We start from the raw sequence: 6,740 nt of genomic DNA, 5'->3' as shown, positions 1-6,740 counted from the left end.
TGTCTGTCCTGTACCTGCCCCTGTCTGTCCTCTACCTGCCCCTGTCTGTCCCTACCTGCCCCCTGTCTGTCCTCTACCTGCCCCTGTCTGTCCTCTATCTGCCCCCTGTCTGTCCTCTACCTGTCCCCTGTCTGTCGTCTACCTGCCCCTGTCTGTCCTCTACCTGCCCCTGTCTGTCCTCTGCCTGCCCCCTGTCTGTCCTCTACCTGCCCCCTGTCTGTCCTCTGCCTGCCCCCTGTCTGTCCTCTACCTCCTGTCTGTCTGTACCTGCCCCCTGTCTGTCCTCTACCTGCCCCTGTCTGTCCTCTACCTGCCCCTGTCTGTCCTCTACCTGCCCCTGTCTGTCGTCTACCTGCCCCTGTCTGTCCTCTACCTGCCCCTGTCTGTCCTCTGCCTGCCCCTGTCTGTCCTCTACCTGCCCCTGTCTGTCCTCTGCCTGCCCCCTGTCTGTCCTCTACCTCCCTGTCTGTCCTGTACCTGCCCCTGTCTGTCCTCTACCTGCCCCCTGTCTGTCCTCTGCCTGCCCCCTGTCTGTCCTCTACCTGCCCCCTGTCTGTCCTCTGCCTGCCCCCTGTCTGTCCTCTACCTCCCCCTGTCTGTCCTGTACCTGCCCCTGTCTGTCCTCTACCTGCCCCCTGTCTGTCCTCTACCTGCCCCCTGTCTGTCCTCTACCTGCCCCTGTCTGTCCTCTACCTGCCCCTGTCTGTCCTCTACCTCCCTGTCTGTCCTGCTGCCCTGTCTGTCCTCTACCTGCCCTGTCTGTCCTCTATCTGCCCCCTGTCTGTCCTCTACCTGCCCCTGTCTGTCCTCTGCCTGTCCCCTGTCTGTCCTCTACCTGCCCCCTGTCTGTCCTCTACCTGCCCCCTGTCTGTCCTCTACCTGCCCCCTGTCTGTCCTCTGCCTGTCCCCTGTCTGTCCTCTACCTCCCACACTTGGAATGTGCTAATTGCACTAATTGTATTTTCTTTTCAAGTACGAGTTGTGTCTGTGGCACCACGCCTCACATCAGACAATCCTCATTTCACCAGCTCAGAGGAATGTGCTGCAGTTTATACACGATGACAGATAATAAAGATGTGACGGAGATGAACCTTTGGAAAATGTGTTTCAGAGATAATTATTATTAATAGTCATACATAGAGATTATAGATTATACACCCAGTTACCAGTTTATTACGTACGTATTGTTCTCAGTGGTGGATAAAGCACTCGCTTCATTCACTTGATTAAAAATAATAAAAACCAGAATGTGGACGATACTTAACTCCAAGTAAAAGTATTAAAAAGTAAAAGTGCTCATTCATTAGGAAGACTTTATCAATCAATCAAGTTTTATTAGTATATCTCATATTCACAAATCCCAGTTTGTCTCATGGTCTTTAACAAGGTGAGACGTCCTCTGTCCTTAACCCTCAACAAGAGTCAAACTACTAAAACCTTTAACAGGTAAAGAAGGTAGAAACCTCAGAGACACATGTGAGGATCCGTCTCCCAGGACGGACACTAGTGAACAGATGTCACGTGTAAAGGAGAACATCAAGATAAAGGTTTTAGCAGCATTGATGAGGGTAAACATTTTGAAGCATAACTGAAGGTCAGTGAATTGATGGATTAATGTCATTAATGGTCGAGTATCTGAGGAGAAATATTATATATCGAGCTGTCCTGCTTCAATCACAGTCTGTGGTCAGCAGCCAGCAAGATCAGGATCCACCATCAAGATCGGATGCCACTATAGTCCACAGTCATTGTCCACTGCCGCCATTAGGATCCATCACCAGCTGCCACCTCGGTCGTGGTCCACCACCATTATCAGATGCCAACACGATACAGGATCCGTCATACTGGATCCACCATCACGATCTCTGATACGCGATCCACAGATCCTAATCCACGATCTGGATCTGTGGTCGATAAGGCAATGGGACTCCGGGGAAGAAGTCAAGTCAGTAACATGTAGTGATGAGATATGAATTTCTTTGATGAGATAAGGATGGAGAAGAGGAAGGAGAAGCTGGAAAGAGAAGCTCCGAGTGTCATGTGTCCCCGACCTTCTAGACCTACAGCAGCAGAACTAAGAGCAGGTCTAAGACAAACCTGGACCGGCTCTAACTATAAGCTTTATCAAAAAGGAAGGTTTTAACTTTACATTTTATTTGATCAGTATTTGATGATTAAAAGTGAGGCACTAACATGTGAATGTTGTTACTGGTTGAGCTGAAGTTGATTTTGACTTTGATCTCATGCAGAGCCAGGCCAGGGGCCCCAAGATGAGAGGGGGCCCCTGAGAGCCAGGAGGGGGACCTCGTGTTATTGTGAATGTAACATGTCAGGAACAGCTGGAGCGACTCAGACAGAGGAAATACCAGTTTTTAATTCATTTCTTCCTCTTTAATAATTTGTCATGTTTATGTTATATATACAAACTGTGTTTATTAAACCACAATCATTGTACTTTTTATTTAAAAGCCCCAAAACTTCACCAGATGTTTTTCAACACATACTAAAGTCAGATGAACCTCGATGGGCTTGAGGTGCTCGGCAAAGAAAACAATGATCAAAGCCAAATGCAGTAATTGTTCATTTATTGATGAAGACATAATCACATTCTTTCATGAATTAGATCAAGAGCAGCTGTTTTTATTTATAATCAAAAACAGTCACAATTATGAATATGAATTGCAATAAACTATAGAATAAGAACAGTTTCATTCAGTACAAACCACGCTCACAATAAATAGGATAATAAATACTATAATTTACAGCCATTTAAAGGGTTAAATATCTCTATTACTGATTAGTGATTATTAAAATATTGATCATTGTTCCCTTTCTCATTTCCTTTGATCCAACTTTTCTGACTTGTCAAAGACATATATAAAATGTTCATAATTTAGATATACACACGATAAATTGGAGATAAAATAAAAGAATAAATACATCTTGATATTCTACAATTGAACATATCAGTCCTTCAGGGCAGCAGCTGCGTTATGTTGCTCCTCACAGAAGCAGAGCAGCGATGACGGCGATGACCACAGAAACCAGGCTGATTTTATTGTAACTCGCAGCTCCTGTTGTGTTGCTTCCTGAATTTGATCCAGACCCAGACCCAGACCCAGACCCAGACCCAGATCCAGACTCAGAGCCAGACCCAGACCCAGACCCAGACCCAGATCCAGATCCAGATCCAGACCCAGACCCAGACCCAGATGGAGACCCAGATCCAGACCCAGATGGAGACCCAGACCCAGACCCAGTTGCATTGCCAGGTCCAGATCCACCTGCTGCTGCTGCGTTAGCTTGGTCAGCGAGGGCCTCTGCTGCTGTTGCTGCGGCTGAGGCCGATGTCACCGCCCCTTGTGCTGTTGATGTCATTATTGCTGTGAGTGCTGCTGCGCTTGTTGCTGATGCTGCGTCTACTGCTGCTTCCGCTGCTGTTGTGGCTACTGTTGCTGTTGCCTGTGCCATCTCTGCCACTGCCTGTGCCCCTGCTATTGCTGCTTTCTCTGCTGCTGTCGACCCTGTGGCCTGTGATAAAACGTCCTGCAGTTGTTTTGCTGCTTCTTTTGATGCTGTGGCCACTGATTTGGCAGCTTTAACAGTTTCTGAGATTGTTGCTGGACCTGCGTTTGGAGCTGCTGCCGACGTTGCTGCTGCTGCTGCAGTTTTTGCTGCATTTGCTGACTTAATTGCTGATGCTGCTATCTTCGCTGCTTGTTGCGTTTGTCCTGCTGTTCCTTTTTTTAATGCTGCGTCTACTGCTGCTTGTGCTGCCACATCTGCTGCATCAGCCGCTTTTCTTGCTGCCGCAGCTGCTGTTTCCACTGGTGCTGCCCCTGCTGCAACTAATGCAGCAGCATTTGCTGCTAGTTTTGCAGCTTTTGCTGCATTCATGGCTGCTGTGGATGCTGCTGGTCCAGAAGCTGCAGCAGCTGCTGAGGCAGCTGCAGCCGCAGCCGCTGCTGCTGCTGTTGATGCCACTACTGCGGTTTCCTTGGCTTTAACTGCTGCAGGTGCTGCTGCTGGTGCTGCTGCTGCTGTTGTTGTTGTTGCCTTGGTTGTGCTTGCCAAGGTTGGTGCTGCACTGCTGCCTGGTGAGGGGCTTGCTGTAGATGGTGTTACATTTGTCCCTGATACCGTTGAAAGCTGAACGCCTGCTGCTGCTGTTGCACTTCTTGCTGCTGCATTTGTACTTGATGTCATTATTTCAGAGTTGTTTGCTGTTGCTGCCTTTACTACTGATTCTACTGACAATGCTGTTGCTGCTGCGATGACTGCCACTGTTTTTGCTGTTGCCATTGCTGAACGTGCTTCTTCTGTCATTTGTGCTGCTGTTGCTGCTGGGATTGCTGATAATGTCGCCAATGCATCATTTGATGAATCTCTCACTGCTTTTGCAGCTTCTGCTGTTGCCATCAATGCCTTTTGAGATGCTGCTTCTGAAGCTGCCTCATTGGCTGCTTTTGCTGCTGTTGCTGCTGCCTTTGCTGCCATTGCAGCTTTTGATGCTTCCTTGGCTATATTTGCCATTACATCTGCAATTGATGCTGGTGCTTTTGCTGCTGCTTGAATTGCTGCTAATGCTACTGCTTCTGCTGCTTCTGCAGCGTCTTTGGCTGCTGTTACTGCCAGGGATAATGATGCTGTTCCATCTGCTGCTAAGGTGGCAGCTCGAGCTGCTGCTTGTGCGTGGTTTATCGCAGCTTCTAATTCTTTGGTTGTTGCTCCACTGGCTGCTGCTGTTGAGGCTGCCACTGCAGTTGCTGCTGCTGCTGCTGAGGTGGACGCTATTATTGCTGCAGTTAGTTTTTCTGTGGGTGCTGTTGATGGGGCTCCTGCCACTGCTGGTGTTGTTTGACTATTTGATGGTTGCCCTGTGGCTGCACCCACGACTTTAATTGGGAGTGCCCCCACTGCTGCCCTTGCTGCTGCTGCTGAGCTTTTTGCTGCTGCATTTGCTGCTACTACCAAGTCCCCTCTTGCTGTAGATGCAATCAGTGCTGTTGCTTCTGTCATTGCTGCCACTGCTTGCGCTGCTGATAAGGATAAACGTGTGGCTGCTGCTGTGGGTCCACTCACGGATGATGATTCTTCTTTCAATATTCCTGCAACTATTATTGCTTTTTCAGCCACTGTTTTTTCAGCTTGTGCAACTTGGTCAATAGCTGTTGTGCTACCAACGGCTGCCAGTATTGCTGCTGTTGCTGCTTCTTCAGCAGCCTTTGCAGCTATCGATGATGCATTTGCTAGTCTTGCGAGTGATTGTCTCTTTGTTGCTGGTGCTGCTGCTGCCTCAACACTTGCTGCTGATGCTGCTTCTTTGGCAGCATTAGCAGCTCTAATTGCTGTAAATGCTGCTGCTGCTGGGGATTGTTGTCCTTTTGCCAGTAACATGGCAGCTCTGGCTGCATCTTGTGCAGCTTCTATGGCTTTTGCTGCAACTGGGCTTGTTGTGGCTCCAGCCGCTGCAGAAGTGGCTCCTCCTGCTGCTGCTGCAGTAGCTGCTGCTGCTGCAGCCACGGATACTGCTTTCACTGTTGCTGTTACTCTTGGTGACAATGTTATGGGCGATGCTGTTGTTAATGCTGTTGTTGTTGCTCCCTGTGTTGTTGGCTGTATAGTTGTTGCTCCTGATGTGGACGCTGTTGTGAATGTTGCTAGTGGTAGTGATGCACTTGAAGGTATTGTTGTAGTTGTAGGTGTAGCAGTAGATAATACTGTAGTTGTCATCATTGTTGTTGGGGCTGTAGTTGTGGGAATTAGTGGAGCTGCAGCAGAAATGGCTGCTGCGGCAGCAGCAGCAGATGTTGCTGTTTCTCCTGATTTTGCAGCGGCCTTTGCAATCAGTGATGCTTCCCTAGCTTTTTCAGCTGCTTCTCTTGCCTTATTGATTGATGCAGTTCCAGATGTTGCTGTTGCTGCATCTGCCGCAGCTTCAGCTGCTTGTTTTGCTTTCATTGCTGTTGCTGCAGCCAATTCTGCTGCTTTTTCTGCTGCTAAAATTGATGCTTGCACAAATGGTGAGTTTGTGTTGTTTCCGGATGTTGCATATTTGTTCCCTGATAATGCTACCTGCAATGCAGCTAGAGCTCTTGATGCAGCTTCTGCTGCATCTGTTGCAGCTGCTGCAACTAACTTTGCTGATTCTGCTGTTGTTGAAGAGGCAGCTGCAGCTGCAGCTTCAGCCACCTTATCTGCTGCAGCTGATATATTTGCTGAAGCCTCTACTATTTTTTTTAACATTTCTGCTCTTGATGCTGGGGCTGATGAAGCTGCTTTTAGCGCTGCATTTAATGCTAATTTTGCCTTTTCAGCTGCTTTTGCTGCTTCTCTAGCAGCAAAAGCAGGTGGTATTCCATTTAGTGGTCCTTCAGAAGCTGCAGCTGCATTTAATGCAGCAGTGACAGCGGCTACTGCAGCTGCTACTGCATCTTCAGCATCTCGTCCTGAAGAGGCTGCTCCAGCCGCTGCTGCTGTAGCTGCTGCTGTTGCTGCTACTGCTGCTGCTGTGCCGCTGCTGCTGCTTTAAGCAATAATATATTGAGATTTGGCCTGCGGCCCCGCGACTGGGTTTCCTGTTGTTGGGGTGTTTGTTGACCAGCTGTTGACCAGCTGTGGGACCAGCTGTGGACCAGCTGTTGGACCAGTTGTTGGACCAGCTGTGGGACCAGTTGTTGGACCAGTTGTTGGACCAGCTGTGGGACCAGTTGTTGGACGAGCTGTGGGAATTGGGACCA

Source organism: Hippoglossus stenolepis, chromosome 17 (genome assembly GCF_022539355.2).
Source record: "Hippoglossus stenolepis isolate QCI-W04-F060 chromosome 17, HSTE1.2, whole genome shotgun sequence".
Taxonomy (NCBI): Eukaryota; Metazoa; Chordata; class Actinopteri; order Pleuronectiformes; family Pleuronectidae; genus Hippoglossus; species Hippoglossus stenolepis.
This window is presented reverse-complemented; position numbering follows the sequence as displayed.